Consider the following 22,187-nt stretch of genomic DNA (forward strand, 5'->3'; position numbering starts at 1 on the left):
AACTCTGCGGAGCCAGATCTTTCCTTCCACAGTTCTCTGTGCTCTAGGACTTGAACTTGGGTCCCCGGGTCTGTGCAGCAAGCCCCTTTATCTCTGAGCCACTTCTGCTCTTTGATGCAGAACACAATCACATCATAATGTTTGCGAGCTACCATCAAACTGACCAATGAAAGATGGTGATTTTAGCTCTGCCAGCTCTATGTACTACTATTTTGTTGTTGTTGGGCTTTTTGTTTGTTTGTTTGTTTATTCAGAGATTGCAACCCTAGCTCTGAGATATCATTTCTGAACAGGAAGATTACAGCTGTCTCTAAGCTGACTTCCCTCACTTGAATCCAGAGGTTCTCAACCTTTTTAATGCTGTGTGACCCTTTAATATAGTTCCTTGTGTTGTGGTGACCTCAAACCGTAAAAATAATTTAGTCACTCAGTTCACAAACTGTAACTTTGCTACCATTATGTATAGTAAGGTAACTATCTGATATGCAGGGTATCTGAGCCGCAATCCCCGAGGGGGTCGCGACCCACAGGTTGAGCACCACTGCGATCATTCCCTCTTGAAATGCGATGGACAGGCCACACTGACAGCCTGGCCGATCTGAGGCCTATCAGAACCACGCGCTTTTAGAAAGCTTTTCCCATGTCAGATCTCTGCAGGATCTCAGCAAGCTTCAACCAGGCTGATTCATACATACATCGGGGCCTTTGCAGTTTCCACCACTCTGCCTGGCCGCTTCGTTTCTCTCCCGTTACTTAATGTGCCCTCATGCTTTACACGCCAACCCACGCAGCATTCCTGCGGGAGCCCCCCGCTCCCCAGTATCTAGCTGCCCACAGATTCTTGTTCCTTCTCTTTGTTCTTTTGCTGCACTTGTGAGATCCTTCCCCACATGGGCCTGAGCCTGATCTCCAGTCCTTCTGGAAAGACAGGTTTTATATTTTGTGTGTACCAATAATTCCTAACACCCAAATTGTTGATGAATTAAACCTAAAAATAATATTGCCAAGAATGAGGAGGCTGGGACTAAACAGTGGATCCTGATATATGTATATATGTATATATGTATACGGATATGTATATAAATATATATGACATATGATCACATATATAAACACATATATGATCATATACTTATTTAAACATATGTGTGTAATATATATGTAACATAGTTTATATAAGTGTATTATAGATTATATGTGATATATGTGCAATATATGTAATATATGTGCTATATATTGTAATATATTACTATTATATAAGTCACATGGACATAGTCCTTAGTGAAATAACAGTGTCAGAACATAAGTGGGTAACTGTAGTGCTCAGCTGTGCAAGTTTCCATTCCTAGCCTTTGTGAGCCTTACTTTTCCTCCTGGCATCTTGGTATGCCTTCCAGTATCTCTTATCTTTACTTTCCCAATAGGACCTCAATCGCCTGTAATTAACTTGTTACCGACCTTTCATTAAGTAACAATGAATGACAGTCGCTAATCGGTCCAAAACAGCCATTGCAGGTGGACATAAACAAACGCAACACAAGCTGAGATGAGGAGAAACAACTGGAAGTACATTTCCAGGTTACCCAAGGTCGCTGTGTTTGAAGCTGGCCCACACTAGGTGGTGCTGTTTGCGAAGTTGATGGAACCTTTAAGAGGTGGAGCCTTGCTGGAGGAAGTACGTCACTTGGGGAGGGCTTTGAGGTTTTCTAGCCTGTATCCACTTCCTGTTCTTGCTCTCTCAGCTTCCGGTGATGTAATCATTCTGCTTCCTGACTGAGGGGACAGCTTCACACTCCCGCTGTCATACCTTCCCCTTCTGAAGCTGAAAACAAAAAGGAATCTTTTCTTCCCCAAATTGCTTTTTGTTGGGGCATTTTATCAGCAACTAAAAGAAATATACTACTAACAAGCCACAAGGAATATTTATTTATCCATTCATTCTTCCGTTTACTTTTCCATTCTTACAACTGCAAAATATCTGCTGAGCAGATATCCCATTTGTCTAAGACAAAAATATCCCATATTCACAGGTGACTTTCAATGTAAGTTATCATTGACGAAAGATTACTCTAAACTTTGAATTGCCAAGAGTTCCAAGCTGCTAACTAATACACTAGTTGCCTCAAATAATAAATATTTACTCTAAATATTCAAAGTTAAATTTCTAGGGAAGAGAGCTTGTTGAACAAAGTTCTTATCTGGTTTTCAGTTTAATTTGATTCGGCAGTTCCCTTATTCATATCTAGATCTCAAAGCTGGAACAATTCTCTTTCCTCTCCTGCCTTTCGTGGGTCCACTTTGTAAATTACTGCCTGCCCGCCTTCACTCCCACCCATACCTACCTAGATAGAGTCTTTTGTGTTACAGCAAAGGAAGATTTAAAAATGCAAACTGGTGGTGGCTGGTCGGCTCCACAAGCTAATGAAGAGAGCTCTCCAGAATGACTTTTATAAATCGTTGTCTGCCCAACAGTCACGCTGAGGAGTAGGGCAAAACAGCTCACACAGGAACAGATTTCAGTAGCTTTGAACGTGAAGGTTTTGCTTTGACTTTCCTATACAGGGAGAAGACAATACATATCATCTGAACTGAGCACCCACTCCCCACCACCTTCCATCACAGCGCACCCCAGATGATTGATTGGGAAAGGACCATTCTAACAAGGAAAGGCTCATTTCTATTCCCTACAGTGACCTGCTGTCTTAGTCAGGGTTTCTATTCCTGCACAAACATCATGACCAAGAAGCAAGTTGGGGAGGAAAGGGTTTATTCAGCTTACACTTCCACACTGCTGTTCATCAACAAAGGAAGTCAGGACTGGAACTCAAGCAGGTCAGGAAGCAGGAGCTGATGCAGAGGACATGGAGGGATGCTGCTTACTGACTTGCTTCCCCTGGCTTGCTCAGCCTGCTCTCTTATAGAACCCAAGACTACCAGCCCAGGGATGGCACCACCCACAAGGGGCCCTCCCACCTTGATCACTAATTGAGAAAATGCCCCACAGCTGGATCTCACCGAGACACTTCCCCAACTGAAGCTCCTTTCTCTGTGATAACTCCAGCCTGTGTCAAGTTGACACACACAACCAGCCAGTACACCTGTCAATACCAAATGGGCCACTACAGCCACTGAACTATCTCCAAATAATTCCCGAAGACTCCTGAAAAGAGAGGACTGGTCCTTGTAAAACTGGTCCAACAAGATTCTCCCAGCCCCATCTCCTATTGTATATAGGGTAAGAAGGGAAACAGAGGCCATAAAAGTAATTGCTTTAAAAAAAAAAACTTGTCTGTGGTTTATTTTCAACTTCAATTACATCCTTGTAACTTCCGTTTATCATTACTGTGGTTATGAAAGAGAGAGAGGGTGCTGGAGAGATGGCTCAGGGGTTAAGAGCCCTGACTTGCACTTTCCGAGGTCCTGAGTTCAATTCCCACGTGGTGGCTCGCAACCATCTGTAATGGGATCCGATGCCTTCTTCTGGTGTGTCTGCAGACAATTACAGTGTACTCAACATACATAAATAAATAATTGAGAGAGAGGAGGAAGAGAGAGAAAGAGAAGCAAAGAGAAAAGACAAAGAAAACAATGCCTATAAGCTGAAAAACACATCTTAGTATGAAATCGAGACTCTCAGTCCGTTTGTCTTTGTGGCACACACTTAGACCGTATTTACTACGGGGTATTTGGTGATCAAACGGTCCTGACATATCAATGCCTAGCATCCATAGTGTCCATAGCTGCTGCTGTCTGTCTGGGTGAACACACTCCGGGTCCACAGCTTGTTTTGGGACAATGGCATTGGTTGCATTTTTTTTTCATATACCAGTAAAACTAACTTCTTGCATCTCAGCGATAAACACTGTGCATACCAGGAACTTCAGGAGGCCTGACACGTTAACTCTGGAGAGCAACTTGTTCCCACTCTCCACTGTGTTTCACACTAAGCCTGTCAGGACGCCATAGGCAGGTATTCTGTTAGCAGCAGGAAAGCCTAGAATGTAAACATTCCACATAGACCCAGCGTTTACAGTAACTTGTGGTGCCTAAGGCACACTTGTTGTGAACAGCTGTCCTCCCATTCCTCCATTAAAACGACTTCTAATAATGGCTTTAAAGAAGAAAGAAGAAAGAAAGAGAGAGAGGGGGGGAGGGAGGGAGGGGGGGGAGGGAGGGAGGGAGGGAGGGAGGAAGGAAGGAAGGAAGAAAGGAAGGAAGGAAGGAAGGATGGATGGATCTAGGACTAGTGACTTAGACATGTGACCCAGCTATTCAGAAGGCTGTAGCAGTAGTATCACAGGATTAGCCTGCCTGCATCACAGGGAGAGTTCAGGGTCATCCTAGGGAACCTAGTGAAACACTCTCAAATTTTAAATAAAAAGTAATCAGACGGCTGCAGATATGGGTTGGTGGTAGCATTTGCTTTGCAAGCACAGGACTTGGGTTTGATCCCCCAGTGATGAAAATACACACACACACACACACACACACACACACGAGAGAGAGAGAGAGAGAGAGAGAGAGAGAGAGAGAGAGAGAGAGAGAGAGAGAGAGAGAGAGAGATTGATTCATATTTGTTCTGGAAAGGTATGGTGGACCCCTTGGTCCACTACAGGAACAGAAGACAGGGAAACTTAATGTATGTATCAGGTTCATATTGCCAGGTTAGATCCTGCCTGTGGGTCACTGTACTTAGGGTGACACAAGTTCTAGTTCTGTTCTCTCCAGGTAACATCCACAGACACGCCTTCTACTCCCAGACATCCCACATTGTGCTAGGTCATGGGGTTGACCCTTGTCACTCTGAGTGCCCCTGGGACATGTTTGATAAGTTAGTTGATAAAGGGTGTAGAACATTAACTCAAGGAACAAAAAGATCTAGCCTGTTTGAAAATTTCAGGCCGCTGTGTAATCATGTAAATTCTGACCCTTCAATATGTTTTCAAAAGGTAATTGTGGCATGAGGCCCTGACTTAGACAAAAGTAGAGATAGACTCTAGAGGAAAATAATCAGAAAGGGGTATCCAGAAAACTCCTAGACAAGTACCGACAATATCAATATCAGCTTCTTTGGGGAGTCCAGAGAAATTATCATACTTATTTTTCGATCTTGATTTCTACCCTTACAATTTGGTGAAAAGAACAGAAAATGAAACAGATTTTTTTTTGTAATCATCTCCCCTCATGCCCTAATTTTAAATCTTTGAATTATTAATGAACTGCTCTGGAAATAAGCTTTATGATATGGACAATCTAAATACTAAGACATCTCAGATAGACTCTATTGAATGGACCATGCCTTGCAGCCGGAGGATCTTCAGGTATGAGTGGGGTTGAGTAACACAAATGACACCATTGGGTAAACAATAAACTCAAGACCTTGTTTTGCACCCCATGTACCCTTTTGATAAACGTCCACACAGAGGGCTGGATAGCTCAGGCCAACCAGAGATGGGAGGTACCCTTCGATCCGAACTGAACCTCATTGGCTGAGGAACAGCTGGGCAAGTTTATGATAGACAAGAGGTACAGACAGGGCAGATGAAGAAAGAAAAGAAGCAGGGTGACATTCCTAGAATGCTTGTGGGCATCCAGGGAGGTGGCACTCCAGAGGAAGGGTGGACAAGAAGATGGGGGACATCTGTGTATCTAGGTAAGAATGTTGGGCTCTTGCCTTTGGCCACTGGCAGTTACCAAAGGCTGATAGAGCCAGACAAGGCTTCTTCCAACTCTGATGTCATATGCAAGATGGACCTGAGTCTAAAGGCTAAAGACAAGGTTAGGAAACAGTCTGGAGGCCCTCACATTCCTGGTGCCATAAGGAAGCCCTGGACACACTGGTGCCTTTGTTTCTCCTTTTATTTGCAAGGTCTATGTTTAAACAACAGAGTCTTTGCAGTAGTTAGGACCTTAACGAAGTAGGGAATGCCTGTCTTCGGTTTAACCTCTGAATGGAAAGTTCATTTGTCAATGTCTTTATTCATCACACGCATTTAATTTTGGCCCAAGACCTTCCTTGTGTAACCAACCAGCCTCAACAGTCCAGCCAAACACTAGAAGCTTCTCCCAAGGCAGGAATGGAGAGCAGATTCTAAAAGATTAAGGGCAGGGAGGTGGGCTCTTCGGATATGCAATGGAATGTCTGTGGGAAGTTAGTCAAAGCTACATGGAAGAATACGTCTCGAAAATGAAAGAATAAGAATCTCCAAGAAGGAGGGGAGGGAGGAAAATGGGAAATGAGAGGTCAGATGATGCAGGCTCACTGAGGCTTTGTGTTGCCATTTACCTGATCTGAGGCAGCACAGTTTGTTCTCTGGGCTCTAATTTCCTTATCTGTTAGGATGGGCAGAGCACTAATCACCCTTGCTCCCATGCGGCAGGGTGACAAAAAAGGAACGGAAGCTGTCCCCTGAGAGGGTCTGCCAGCATCTGACCAATACAGATTTGGATGCTCACAGCCAACCGTATGACTGAGCACGGGGACCCCAATGGAGAAGTTAGCAGAAGGACTGAAGGAGATGATAGGGATTGCAACTCCATAGGAAGAACAACAATATCAACTAACAGGACCACCCAGAGCTCCCAGGGACTAAACCACCAACCAAAGAGTACACATGGAGGGACTCATGACTCTAGCTACTTATGTAGCAGAGGGTTGACTTATTTGACATCAGTGGGAGGGGAGGCCCTTGGTCCTGTGGAGGTTTGATGCCTCAGCATAGGGGGATGTTAGAGCGGTGAGGTGGGAGTGGGTGAGTGGGTAGAGGAGCACCCTCACAGAGGCAAAGGGGAAGGGGGGATGGGACGAAGGTTTGTGGAGGGAAAAATTGGGAAGGGGTACATTTGAAATGTATATAAATAAAATAACCAATGAAAAGAGAAGAGAGAGAGAAAGAGAGAGAGAAAGAGAGAGAGAGAGAAAGAGAGAGAAAGAGAAAGAAAAAGAAAAAGAGAAAGAGAAAGAGAAAGAGAAAGAGAAAGAGAAAGAGAAAGAGAAAGAGAAAGAGAAAGAGATGAAGAAAAGGAGAGCCCTAGATCAAGAACACACTTGAGGGGCTGGGGAGATAGTTGGGTCAGCAAAGCGTTCCTCGTCAAGCATGAGGACCTAGGAACCATCTCTAGACCCTTGGAGAAAAAGCTGGGCATGGTGGCCCATGGCAGCTTGTAATGCCAGCCCTGAAGAAACAGAGAGGGGTAGATCCCTATGGCTCCCTGACCGGGCAGCTTAGCTTTGTTGGTGAGTTCCAGCCAAGTGAGTGGATCACTCCTGTCTCCAAAAAGAGGTAAAGAAATTCTGAAGCTGTCCCCTGTCAGAGTAAGGTCAAAAGAATGACTCATGGTGAACAATGCCTTGGGGGACCTGTGAGAGAGGCTCCAGGAGAAAAGGTGGAGGGGCTTTTACCTCAGGCACATATTGTTCCCTGAATTGGTCTTGGATGTGATTTTGTGCTTCCTGTGACAAACACATTCAATTTATAAGACATGTTTGTCCCTGTTGGATGTCAGAACATAGTGATAGAACCCAATCTTGTCTGTAGACTCTGAGTCTGGATACGGCTTTCTGCCTCACTCTTGTGTTTTCCGAGATCTAATCTACAGGACAATTGCCAGGCAATTGTGTTATAACTGGTCTGTCCCGAGAAAGTTCCTGGAAAGGGCTGCTCTGTGAGTACTTAGTTTGTGTTTACTGACGTTTATTTACATGTTTTTCTGATCAAGTTTTTCTGAACTCAACCATCCTTGGATCATTGCTTTCTTTGTTACATTTGTGTATGAAGGTACACTGAAATTGAAGTAAGGTTGTCTACAGCATCAGACTATAGTCTGCCTCCATCCCAGGTCTAGCAGACAAGATCTGCACAGGTTGGCTGGAAACTTGACATTCCTCTGGATATATACAAACATATATATATTTCCCTGCAAGCCCTGCCCCACCACCACCATCACATCACAACAACAACAAAAAATATAACAAGCCTCCTTAGGTATACCAGATGTCGCTTATCATAAACCTCTTTTAGCTTGTCTCTGCTGCTACAGAACTCTGTTCCCTGTTCACTTGCTCTCAAGGCCTTTGCGCCCCTGCAGTTAGCTTCACTTCGAGTTGCGACTTCCCCTTTGGCTCGGTCCCACACTTCACTGACCAATCCAAAGCCTCTGTTCTCCCACTTGCCTCGCTATCACAAATAAAGACATCGAAGCAGAAGCTCCGGACTGTCTCGTAAATCCTTTAATCCCCAGAATTTAGAGTTAGCTCATGGGCAAGACGCACACCAGGCCACTGAACAAGTCCTTGTTCAAAGTTAGGCTGAATCATCCAGAGATCCGCTGTGAGCTTGCAGCTCCTTGGGGATGCTGACAGGAAGCAGGGTGTTACGTGAGGAGGGCTTTTAGCTCTTGTAAGAAGAAAACCCTGTTAATCTGAGAGAATATTATTCCGCTCAAAAGGCCATGAAGCATCACCCTGCAATTACTTACTTATTCCTAGTGTGGGAAGCTCTTAGCAAAGCGAAAGGGCAAACCTTCCATCACCCAAGTTCCAGGTTTATGAAGCATGGAAGCCACTGCATGTAGGATAAACGGTGGCAGTGGCGTCTATGAAAGTGTGAATGCATCCCATAACTGTCTTAAGGAAAGGGTCAAAGTTTAAGCAAACTCATAAAGGCTGATCCTGGCAACTCAAGGTGCCAGTGAACTCAAAGCCTCCGTTATCTTGTCCTAGGAGATGTACGTGTCAAGTCCGAGGCTCTAAATTCCCTTCCTGCTCTTACACTCTGTATGAGGGAGCTAGAGAAGTGACCTATGATGAAGGACACCATCACCACAGGGAAAACTAGCCGAGCACCGAGTGTAGGTTTTCAGAGCCTCCGGAAGGCAGAACCCCAGCAGCACCATTCCAGTAGGCCGGTCAATCAAATGCTGAGCGAAAATCAAAATGAGCAACAGAAAATACCAGGAGTTGGCCATATTCTCTTCTTGGATAAACTGACTACGGAATGGTGCTGGGGCGGAGAGACACACACACATACGAGGGAATCAGATAGGAAGACTCAGGTCAGTTTGGACCCCACCCCCCAAAAAAAAGTTGGAGTCAAGTGGGCAGTCCTGAAATCCTTCTTGAAGAACCATAGAAATAAAACTTGAAAGTGGTCTTTTACTTGCCTATGAACCAGTCTCATAAGTCAGGATGGAGAGCGTTAAAGCCCCCAGAAAATCAGAATAGTGCAGACTTTGAAAATTAAAGAATGGTGTGTCAGTTCCCTCTCCAACAGAAGAGTCAATGTAGGGAGTTCAGGGAAGATGGCTAAGCACTTCCCATAGTAGTGGGAGAGGCAAAGGAGTCTGCCTGTAATGCCCGCACTAGTGGAGGAGGCAGAGGGGGGGTTCCAGGGCAAGCTGGCTAACTAAAATAGCGGAATGGGCGAGCTCTGGCTTCCAGAGACCCTGTCAATAAATAAAGTGGAGAGCCATCAAAGAAAACATAAAATGTCAACCTCTGGCTTCCACATGCATACAGATATTCACACATGCCCACATGTGCAAGCCCCACACAAGCACACACACATACCATGCAATACACACACATACACACACACATACACCATACAGGCACACACATACCACACACACATACCACACACACACACTATACATACACACACAGATACCACACACACACATACAAACACACATACCATACATACACACACATACACATACACTATACATACACACACATACCACACACACATATCACACATACACATACCACACACACCGTACATACACACATACACACACAATACATACACACATAGATACCACACACACACACATACACACACATATACCATACATACACACATATGCACACACACACACACACACCACATATAGACAAGATAAAGAGTCAATATCAAGAGGGTTTCCGCCATGGACTCCTTGAACATTCTGCAATCGGTGCTGAAGGGTATGAGGTACAGGGGTGGATTGACTAATAAAGAAAAAGATACGGCATTTCCAGGCTTTGTGCCCAGAGAGACAAGGTGACTTTCCTGGGTCCCCAAGTGAGTTGGAGGCTCACAGGCTCAGGCAGAACTCTGATTTAAGGCTGTATGGGACGGGCAGTGCTTCCCACTCATGCCGCTTTGGGAGGAGCACATTGAGGTAGGCAGGTAAGTGCTGCTGGCCTCCTGGTGGACATCTGATCCCACGGCTACTCCACATCATTTTCCCCTCTCTTGAGGTGACGAAGATGCAGGCTCGGCGGCGTCTCTGACCTCTCAAGAGGAGCCTCAGCCATCTACAATAGTGTATACCTTTCCCCAATGGCTTCATTTCCTCTACTATCCAGCCAAATACGCCTAACTGAATTATTTTTTCTGTGAGGTAAGTCTAGACAGTGACTGCTTCCCAGTCATTCATGGAGACCCTCAATGCTCCATTTGTAGGGCAGGGGAGGCAGCCTATTCAACAGAGTGCTTGCCACACAAGAATGCTGAATTCAGGTCTTGAACACTTTAAAGAAAAGATGGGTATTGGGTAGACAGCCATAATGCCCTTGAGGAGAGAAGTCAGGAGGACAGGAGGATCTCTGGGGCTTGCTGAGCAGCCGGCCTAGCTAGTCCGCAAGCTCAAGGTCAGGTGAGATGCTTTTTCTCACAACTTCAGTGGAAAGCCATAGAAGAAGACATGAAGCATCAAACTCAGCCTCTGCAGGCACACAGCCCACACACACATGCACAGACATCAGAATGTGCACACCAATTCAACACATACACACAGACATGTGCATTTTCTTTTTTGTTTCTTTGTTTTTGTTCTTTTGTTTTTTTTGGATTTGGATTTGGTTTTTTGTTTTTTTGGGTTTTTTTTTTTTTTGTTTTTTTGTTTTTTTGTTTTTTGAGACAGGGTTTCTCTGTATAGTCCTGGCTGTCCTGGAACTCACTCTGTAGACCAGGCTGGCCTCAAACTCAGAAATCCACCTGCCTCTGCCTCCCAGAGTGCTGGGATTAAAGGCGTGTGCCACCATCGCCCGGCTACATGTGCATTTTCACATAACACCAATCAAAATGAAACACTGGTCCATCACTGGATTAGATAAGCACACCAAAAAGCAAAGGGGAAGCCATGGGTTCATCTGGAACACAGCCAAGCACAGGAACAGAACAGTCCAATAAAGGGGCTGGAGAGATGGCTCAGGGGTTAAGAGCATTGCCTGCTCTTCCAGAGGACATGAGTTCAATTCCCAGCACCTACATAGCAGCTTACAACTATCTGTATCTCCAGTTCTAGGGTATCTGACACCCCCACACAGACATATATGCAGACAAAACACCAGTGTACATTAAAAAAAAAGCCATTGCTAGATTCTAAGATTCTTGTCAGTGGGGCATACAGCTAGCTCTTTTTTTTTTTTTTTTTTTTTTTTTTTTTTTTTTTTTTGATTTTTGGTTTTTGGTTTTTCGAGATAGGGTTTCTCATATAGCCCTGGCTGTCCTGGAACTCACTCTGTAGACCAGGCTGGCCTGGAACTCAGAAATCCGCCTGCCTCTGCCTCCCAACTGCTGGGATTACAGGCGTGCACCACCACTGCCCGGCCTCAGCTAGCTCTTAAACTTCCAATGTGTTGCATTTTGCTTTTGTGCTAAGTAAGCTGCAAAAGGCTGTTTATCTAAGACATGCCAACAGAAGCTACTCCCTATGCTGTGGAGAGTGTCTTCCCTGTTCTCTCCCTTGGACACCGCTTCCTCGGGTCCCACAGTAAGAAAAGTGACATCGTCCAGAGAGCAATATCTTACAACCCCACAAGACTCTAGGTCCCCAAACCTCCATGGCTATTGAAGTCATCAAAGACTCCATAGAGGATGCTGAATTGTCAGGTCAACCTGCCACAGCCTATAATCATGAGAAAGGAGAGTCTCCATTGGGGAATTATGTAGATCAGGTCGGCCTATGGGCATGTATATCTGTGGGAGACTCTCCCGGTTATTAATTGGTATAGGCCTGTTGTTTCTTAGCCAGAGTTCCTGAAGGAGGGAGAAGAGTTAAACCAAGAGATAGGAGACAGCTAGGACAGAGAGAGTAAGGGTCTTTTTCACGGTCTCCCAGGTGCTAGTTGCTTCTGTTTCCTGCCTTGATGTCATTACAATTTTCTGACCAATGCATCTGCCTAGCATCTCTGATTGATGTCTTGCATATTAGGTCCGCAATTCCTCCCAGTGGCTCATGCCCAAGGCTGGACCCACCCTATGTCGCCATTAAGAGGCTGTGGGAAGTTGTGGGAAGGAGTGTCACTACTGGGAGAGTCTAGCTCATTGGAAGCTTGCCCTTGAAAGGAACTGTGGGGTCCTGGTGTCTTCCTCTTTTTTATTTTGCTTTCTAGTCATCAGGCGGCAAGCTGGGACTCAGAGCCTTTTTACATGAGTGCTTCCTGACACCAGGATCTTCCTCATCCCAAGGCCTCCTATCAACAGGGCCACCTGAACCAGGACTGAAATCTCTGAAACTATAAACCACCACGAACCACTTTTCTTTTTAAGTTAGTTATCCAAGTTATTTGACTGGATCAGATCAATTTTCTATAACAAACTGGCTTGTTATTTTATTTTATTTTTTTTTAAGATTTATTTATTTATATGTAAGTACACTGTAGCTGTTTTCAGACACCCCAGAAGAGGACATCAGATCTCATTACGGATGGTTGTGAGCCACCATGTGGTTGCTGGGATTTGAATTCAGGACCTTCAGAAGAGCAGTCACTGTTCTTAACTGCTGAGCCATCTCTCCAGCCCCGTATTTTATTTTATTTTTTTAAAGATGATGTCTCATAGCTGGGCGGTGGTGGCGCACGCCTGTAATCCCAGCACTCTGGGAGGCAGAGGCAGGCGGATTTCTGAGTTCGAGTGAGTTCCAGGACAGCCAGGGCTATACAGAGAAACCCTCTCAAAAAAACGAAATCCAAAAAAAACCAAAAAAAAAAAAAATGTCTCATGTGATTTTATAGGATTTTTTAAAAGTTTAACTCAGCAGCAGTTTCTTTTATTTTTTAAAGATTTATTTATTTATTTTATGTGTATAAATAAATATGTGTATTTATTTTATGTGTATAAATACACTGTAGCTGTCTTCAGACACTCCAGAAGAGGGCATCAGATCCCATTACAGATGGTTGTGAGCCACCATGTGGTTGCTGGGATTTGAACTCAGGACCTCTGGAACAGCAGTCAGTGCTCTTAACTGCTGAGACATCTCTCCAGCCCTAGGAGATTTTTTAATCTGTGCACAAGTACCCCACTCTTCTGTGTGGGGTAAACATTTGTTTTTTACCCCTTACTGCTATCAAGTAAGATATATTCTGTTGAGGTAAATAAAATGTGGGGCCAGGGACTTGGACCCTCATGGGTGCCAGGCAAGCCCTGTGCCCGCTGACCCCCATCCCTGACCCTGTAAGTAGGATACATTTTAGAGTAAAAAGGAGATGGCTAGTCAAGGCTTTGGAATAGTGGAGCACTAACTTGAGGAGACAGTTCCTGGCTTTCATGTTGGCTTAATTTCCTTTTTTTCTCTCCTTTTCCTGTTCTTCCTCCTCCTCAGACTTATTTTAACACGTGTAAGTGAGTGTGCTTGTCTGCCAACGGAGGTCAGAAGAGGGAAATCTGATCCCTCGAGCTGGAGTTACAGGTAGCAGTGAGTCATCTAACATGGGTGCCGGGAACCCAAGTCTGGTCCTCTGGAAGGGCAGCCAGCACCCATAGGTGCCAAGTCAGCTCTCCAGCCTGTTCTGTTAGAAGTCACTCAGCCTTTTCCTATCTGAGGTGCTTTCTCTGTAAAACAAAGCCAGCTCTAATTGCATGCCCTACGCCCATCACGTGAGGGGCATAGGTTCGAGTAAAATAGTAGATGTGAAGTACCTTTGCAGAACAAGAGGTCTGCGTGCAAACACGGTATTAGCAGCATTACTTATATTTATCGCTTTTGCATTAAAACATGAGATGAAGTACATCTTGAAAAATACTGTCATGATTTCAATTTTCTTTTACTAATTAATTAAATTTCACTTTATGTGAATGTGTGTTTGCTTGCACACACACACACACACACACACGTGTGTGTGTGTGGGTGAGCTCTCATACACGTGCACATCATTTGAATGTCTAGTGCCCTCAGAGGTCAGAGATGGGGGTTGGATCCCTTGAAAATGAACTCATAGGTGGTCTGTAAGCTGCCACATACGTGCTTGGGATTAAACCCAGGTCCTCTGCAAGAGCCACACGTATTCTTAACCTCTGAGTCACTTCTCTAGCCCACCCTTACATCTCACGCCAAGACAAAATGGTTTACTTTTATTTATGAATATTTTTCCTGATTTCAGCACCATAGAAAACGGATAGCTGAAACATGAATTAGATTTCCATGTGCATATAAAAGCCTGTATCACAACCTACATGTGTACTATCATATATACACACATATATATGTTCACACACATATATGTGTGTACACACATATAGATGATATAGATATAGAAATAGATATAGATATATAGTTTTCTTTCCAAACCTTGTATATGCAGCATTGAAGGCAACAGTCTAATGACAGTGCTGTTGGACACAGTACCACAGTACGTAATCAATATTTCAGCAGTGCATATGAACTCCCTGCGCAGGAAGTATGGTGAATAAAAGCAAAGCAAAAACTTATAGTGCTAATACGTTCGGTATTGTGTTTATTTCTTAAGAGCTCGAATTCAATTTGCCCTCAAAGGCAAGATCAGGAAACAATCTCTTCCGGAAGGGAGGAACGCCACATTCTTTGGAAAGCCTGCTCAAAATGGGTTGCTGGCTTTCCTGCACTGCCCCCTTGTGGAATAATTGAGCAAAACAGTCAGGCTCACTGCAAATCAACCTGGGACTGTGCCCAGCCTGCGCAAAGCCCCATCACCTAGAACCTTTACAAAGAAGCCCAATGAAGGGGGTTTAGAATTCATTCCCCTTCAATGACTCTGGCAGAGCGATCTCCACCCACAGAAGTCACTTGTGTTCCAGTTTTGATTTGTGCAGACACGCATTCTGGCAGAAGCTCAGTTCTTTTCGGGGCATGTTTACTTTTAACAGTATTGCACGTAAAGCTCCCAAAAAGGAAACCGAAGCAGCTAGGAGAGTCGTAGGTCTCCATCTACACCTATCCTTTCTCGCATCTCCTGTCTGCTCCCATCCCGTGGACCAGCGGAAGGGCGGGGCTCAGTGCTCACGCCCATGTGTGTCTGGGGGAGTGTGTCTTGGTTGCTAACTGAGGTAGGTGAGCTCTGGTGGCAACGTCGTTCCTGGGCAGGTGCTCTGGGACTGAAAGAGAGAGTTTATAATAAATGCTTGAGCAAGGAAGCGAGAAAATAGGGTTCCTCCACAGTTTCTGCCCAACCTGCACGATGGACTGTGAGCTGGAAGTGTTAGCCTAAGTCGCTTCTTCTGGGCTTGTCACAGCCACAGAAAGAAAATGTGAACAACTGCTAAGATTTTTAAAAAAAGATTTAGTTGTTTTATGTATATGAGTACACCGTCACTGTCCTCAGACACACAAGAAGAGGTCATCAGGTCCCAGTACAGATGGTTGTGAGCCACCATGTGGTTGCTGGGAATTGAACTCAGGACCTCTGAAAGAGTAGCCAGTGCTCTTAACTGCTGAGCCCCAGGTTCTATGATTTTAAAAGACAATTGGAGATAAAAAATCCCGTGCCAGACAGATGATTTCTAGATCGGTCTCTTACTCTGTAGACGACCTCTTCACTTGAGAGCGACTTCGCATGCACATGTGTTTACGTCTTCGATAACTCCTATTTTGGGTGTTGCATCAAGTCCAATTCCACTGTGCTGCCACTGTGGTAAATAAAGAATTACTTTGCTTCCTGTCTCAGCTCCATCCAGATGGGCGCAGCCACACTGGGGACAGGCTACCCAGCATGCATCACGGTCTGCTGAATTCCTCTCCAGTGTCAGACTTTGCAGTTTTCTTTCCGTCCCCTGAACACTTTCTACACCCTACAGTCTGCATACTGTCAGAATTCGCTACCCTTGTATGCAGGAAGCTGGGAGCAAACGCAATCCCAGTTTGTGTTACCATCAGTAGATGTCCCTAAAAGGTGTCAGACCCCTAGAGAATCTGCCATTGGCCAGACAACCAATGGGGACTGAGTGCCGTGTGTTTTAAGAAACAACTGAAACTGGAAATCCACCTGGCGGGTAGGACACTGACTGGGATGGCGTTGGCAAACAGAGTTCTTCAAGGAAAGACAAGAGATGACATTCGGAATGTCCTCATTAAGATAAAGAGTTGCTTGCCCAAGGAACTGGAATTGCTGCATGGGGAGGGGGAGGACAGGGGTGTGGGGGAGGGGGGACAGGGACGTGGGGGAGGGCTACAGGGATTGGAGTCAAGTTTGATAGGAAGGTATCTAGTCTTGCCCTAAGGATAGGCTCAACAACTGTTTTTGCATAAAATAGCACAAGTGTGGGCTTGGTGCTCCCACAGAAGGCATGTGACTGTGTAGGCCTGGGGTTCTCAACCCATTGGTTATAACCCTTCAGCCAAATCTCTATCTCCAAAATTATTTACATTATGATTCATAATAGTAGTAGAATTACAGTTATGAAGTAGCAACGAATATAATGTTGGGGGTCACCATGGCATGAGGAACTGTATTAAAGGGTCACAGTGGTAGGAAGGTTGAAGGGAGTCAATCCTGCAGGCTGTCTGCTTGTATTTCAAGGAGAAAGTGCACATCTATTGGAGGCTGAAACTCACTCCTCCAATAGAATCTGCACTACCACATCCCTATTAAATCCACCAAAGACAGTTCTTGCAGCGCCAACATCTGGTACCCTAGTTCTTGAGCTAAAGCTATAAAGGGCCTTATTTAAAGTGCAGGGGATGTGAGAACATGGAAATGTTAGCCTACAAACCATTTTGAGCAGTGAAGAACCTCCCAATAGTGGCCGACTGGATGTTCAGTGGAGGAAAAGGGGGGGGGGATCGAGACAAAACCCCCAGATGGTTTCTCTATAAGACAGAGTGAGAGCCCTGGACGAGCCTCTATGGCGTCTCAGGCGGCCGGCAGTAAATGCACCAGGGAAGGAAGATGGAGCTCTCTGCAGTTTAGAAGCTGGAGAAACGCAGCAGAGCTGAGAGTCTTTATACCCCAGGGCCACAGAACTCACCATCTGCTGCTGGAAAGAAGCGAGACCCAAGAGTAACAGGCATACAAGTTTTATGCTGGGAGAAAAAAAAATCACCTCAGCTATTCCACAGAATGAATATGTCTTTGAAGATCCCCAGAGCAACAGGAGCATGCTTTGAGATCTTCCCAGAAGACCTCAGGATCTCCCGCTTGTAGGAGGTACCATGGTTGCCCTAAGGAGCATGTGTCTTTTCTTATCGTGAGAGTCTCAGACACACAGAGACCAAGGAGACTTGAAACTGAGAGACCAAAACAAATGGAGAAAAGAGACTGGTTTTTGTTTGTTTTGTTTTGTTTTGTTTATAGAGAACATTTATTTGTGGTCCTTCAACAATGGAAGCAGGGACCACGAAGACCCTGGTGAGCCTCAGGGATATCATCCAGTCTGGGGATAAAAGCAAATTCTAGACGAAGCTGGTTCTCTACATAGGCATGGTGTCTCATGTTTGCAATCCCAGAACTTGGGTGGTGAAGGCAGGAGGATTGCTATAAGTTCCAGGCCAGTCTAGGCTAAGGTTGAAACCCTGTTTCAAAACCAAATAAAGTGAAAAGAAACAAAACAAAACAAAATTCACAAATATACAAAGATGCTGTGGGCAGAGACACTCTGTGGGTAAAAGTGCTTTTTGCTTGGCATGAGGACGCAAGTTCGATTCTCCAGCACCCATGTGGAATGCCTGTACCCCCAATGCTGAGGGGGCAGAGATGAGAGGATCCTGGGGTTCGCTGGTCAGGTAGGTCTACCTGAAACTCAAACTCCAGCTTCAGTGATCCTGACTCAAAAAACACCCCAGGTGTCAACATCCACACAAGGGAGAGTACCCCACCTGCCACATGTACACACACAGGCCTGTGACACACACACACACACACACACACACACACACACATACCTTCTACTGAAAAGCAGAGACACAGTTGAGTCATTTCTATGAGAAGAGTTGACTCTCCTCTCCAGAAGACGGTAGGTAAGCTTGGCTGCGTGGTTTCGGGTCACATTTTGCTCCCCCACCCCCTTCAGTTCTCTTCTGATAAAAATGGCAACCCTGCTTCCAGTGACCCCAAAAGGCCTCACACTCAGCTCTGATGCTTCCTAACTGGATTTTAATTCCTCCCTGAATTCCCCCCTTCTCCAGGCATCCTCCCTTCCCGGAGCTCAGCAACTCTTGTGAGAATCTAAACACACTTGCAGTAATTTTCACTTCTGCAGAAAGAAATCAAGTTAATTAACACCAGCACACAGGCTTTTCCAGTCTGCACAAAAGACATTCCAATATGTCCTTCCCTGCTGAGCGCTCCAGAAGCCTTCCACGGAACGCGGGACACTCTTAAAGGTCGGAGAGTCTTCACATGCTTGCTTGCTCCGAAGGTTTATGCTAAGTAAATAAATAATATTGGTCAGCTCAGGCAGGAGGGAGAAGCCAGGAATGGAAGGAACGGTTTCAGTGATGTTCATCTTCTTGTCCTTGAGGGTGGGGAGAGTCTCAAGAGGAGTTAGCACAAGAACCCAGGGCACCAGGGCTGGTGTGGGAAGCAGGGCAGGTTCTTGAAAGGCTGTGAGGGGCGTCAGTGAGTCAGGGGCTCCAGGAATACGCCCTGGGGGAATAGCTTCCCTCAGTCTGTGAGACCCTGATGTTGATATCTCATAAGGAAAAAAATGTACACATAGTTTCATCTTCCATTTCAATGAATGCAGATAAAGCACCAGTGTGCAAGGTGCCTGGATGGCTGGAATCTGAGTTATAGGCAGTGTCAACAGAAATCTAGCAAAAAAATTTTTTAAAAAGTGTGTGTGTGTGTGTGTGTGCATGTGCATTTGGGTCTATATTTGTATGAGAATAAGAGGCTGTGATGGTTTATATCTGCTTAGCCCAGGGAATGGCCCTCCTAGGAGGTGTGGCCTTATTGGTGGGCGTGGCCTTGTTGGAGTGGGCGTGGCCTTGTTGGAGTAGGTGTGTCACTGTGGGCATAGGCTTCAGACCCTCATTCTAGCTGCCTGGAAGTCAGTCTTTCACTAGCTGCCTTTAGATGAAGAAGTAGAACTCTCAGCTCCTCCTGCACCATGCCTACCTGGATGCTGCTATATTCCTACCTTGATGATAATGGACTGAACCTCTCTGAAGCTGTAAGCCAGCCCCAATTAAATGCTGTCCTTAGAAGAGTTGCCTCGGTCATGGTGTCTATTCACAGCAGTAAAACCCTAACTGAGACAAGTATTAAAGTGAAGTTTTTGATCCTGCTAGACGGGCTGGACAGTAAGCTTCTCAGACCTGCCTGCGTGTGCGTCCCCAGCTCTGGGGTTACAGGACCCAAACAGTTTAAAGTAATGGTGAGTCCCCGGAGCTGGTGGAGCACGTGGAGGAACCAAAGCGCCAGAGCCAGAGATGTTGATCCAGACTGGAGGGCAGTCCAGAGATGGGAGGGGTAGAGGCAGAAGAAGCGAAGAGTTCAAAAGATGCTCCACCGACAGTGGTTGCGTCTGGTGAGGGTGGGTCGTGGGAAACTCTGCCTCCCTCTGTCATCGACACATTACCCATGTGCTGCCGGCCCCGCCATTTCTGCCTTCCCCATAGAGCCAGCCGTCCCTCTGCCTTGTCCAGGCGTTCTTTCCGGAGCTACCATTTCTGCCATCAACCAAAACGTCACTCTACTTCTTGTGCCCAGACACGAGGAAGAGGATTGAAAGCTTGGGAGAGCCGGGAACACCTAGGAGGGTTGTGCTCCAGCACATCCGAGTTCTTTTACTGCCGCGCAATGAATGGTTTCCACAGCACACAACAGTACTCTGAGTTTGTACAAATGGAGCTTCTCTCTCTGGCTCTCTGTTAGGGTAGAGTTTCTGCAGTGTGGCCTGGATTCCTGCATCTAGCATTCCCTCCCCCTTCCCCTCCCCCTCCCCCTCCCTCTCTTTCCCTCCCTCTCTCTTCTCTCTCTCTCCCTCCATCCCTCCCTGTTTGCCTCCCTCCCTCTCCCTCCTTCCCTCCCTCCCTCTCCCAGTCCCTGTTCCTTTCTTCCCCACCTTTCTCCTCCCCCTCTCTCCAGCAACTCCCTGGACAGAGCTCCTATTAAAGTATGTCCAGTGCTTAACAGAATGCAGAAAACAGCCGGAGCTGATGTAAATGAACAGCACCTGCGCATCAGTACCCTTTTGTAAGGGCAGCACAAAATCGTAATTCCTGTCCAGTTTCCCAGCGGTCTGTAACACTGCCCCCTAGTGTTTGCAAAAGCACACGGCCAGTGACTTGCTAACTCGGAACTGGATTTGGTGAACCTCAAAATTCTAAGAGTGTATTATGACGTGCCCACTTTAGCTTTCTCTATCATGAGATTTATTCTCTTTTCTAGTCCTTTGTGACCGTGGGGTTCATTCTCATTCAAAAAAAAAAAAAACTTCAGAGACGTGTCCAAAAACGTATTAACTAGAAAGTTGCAACTTTCTAGACCTGAGTACACCCTTTTAAAGCAATAAATGCATTTTAATAGGAAAATGTCCCAGACTGTTGCTGTTGGCCCTGTCTGTACTTTAAAAGAGAAAAAAGAACCTAAAACTACCGTAGGAGGAGCTGGGAAGATGACTCCATCGGTAAAGTACTTCTTAGAAAAGCTTGGGTCCCCAGAACCCAGGTAAAGGGGGCTACCACATGACTTAAGCACCTAGCCAGCCCCAGAGAAGCAGAGAGGGTGCATTCCTGGCGCTGAGCTGGCCTGTCGGTGGAGCCAGCCGTCCGTGAACCCTAGGCCGTGAGAAGCCACACCCCAGAAATCAAGATGGAGGGCTTCAGAAGAACACAGCACTAAAGGTTGGTTTCTGACATGCACATGTAACCAGACACACATCGGTACAAGATGAACACACACACACACACACACACACACACACACACACACACAGAGAGAGAGAGATCAAAACAAAGCCGTTACAAGTTGCTGCTGTTTGGATGTGTAGGCTTGGACCCTGGGGTAGCAGTATCTGGAGCCACTTCAGACCTTTAGGACACAGAGCACATTGGAGATTGGGGGTGGGTATCTCAGGTCCCCAGGAATGCGCCCTGGCAATGGACTGTGGGGTTCAGTCTCCTTACTCTCTTTTGCCTCTTAGGATGCAGGGTGCGGATCCATTCTGCAATGCACCCCAATACGAGGCACCGCCCCCCATACAGACTCCAAATGCCTGAAGAGCAGCAGGCTAGACTCTGCAGAGCTGTGAGGCTGAAGTCACCTCCTCCCACCGATGGAGTGTCTCGGGTAAACCACAGTGATAGCTGGAGAATGCGTTGGCGCTTTCTCTGCTGGACCTGGGTTCTTGATCTTAAAATCGGGAGACAGTAGCCACATCTATTTGTTGTGTTCCAAGAGCGTGGAGACTCCCCCGTGTCAAAGAATCATAACAAAAATATACACTCTTGCTATGCGCAAGTTTAAAAATCCAAATACCTTTAAATCAACCACAAGCTTGTGTGTAACACTTCCAAAGGAAAAAGGAGAAGCAGGTTGGGCAAGGACTGCTTAGAAATACACGGAGGCACAAAGTCTGTACCCCAGTGCCTAGCCTTAGAATGTGCTTCATCCCGAATGAAGGGCTTTTCTCTCTGTTTAGAATTTTAATGCAATTTCTTTTAGTTGCTAATTTATAATCGGCCACTAGGGGGAGCGGTTGTTCCTTTAATTCTTTGAGCATGCTGGGGAAAAAATATTCTTGGATTTTCTTTATGAGGCTTAGTGTAACATAATTTTGAAAAGTAAACATCTAAAGGTCGTGGGCATCCACAGAGCACTTGAAAAGTCCTAATTTCATGTTGTTTTAGTCAATCAAATAGCTACTCTGCAGAAATCCCGCATCGATCGTTTTTATGGTCATAAATTTCTGAAGCTTTGGAGAGAGATGTGAGCGCACACACCAGTATACATATTTTTGTATTTTATACGTTTTAAAAGTGAGTGTCTGCCATCGTCA

The 22,187-nt window shown here is 45.6% G+C and overlaps 1 protein-coding gene across 7 annotated transcripts in view; it reads right to left on the reverse strand.

The window, feature by feature from the left end:
- The window catches only part of Ank3 (ankyrin 3), a 600,128-nt gene that overhangs the window by 346,931 nt on the left and 231,010 nt on the right, over positions 1–22,187 (reverse strand). The window lies entirely within an intron of this gene.

The sequence above is a fragment of the Apodemus sylvaticus genome, chromosome 19 (assembly GCF_947179515.1).
Source record: "Apodemus sylvaticus chromosome 19, mApoSyl1.1, whole genome shotgun sequence".
Lineage (NCBI taxonomy): Eukaryota > Metazoa > Chordata > Mammalia > Rodentia > Muridae > Apodemus > Apodemus sylvaticus.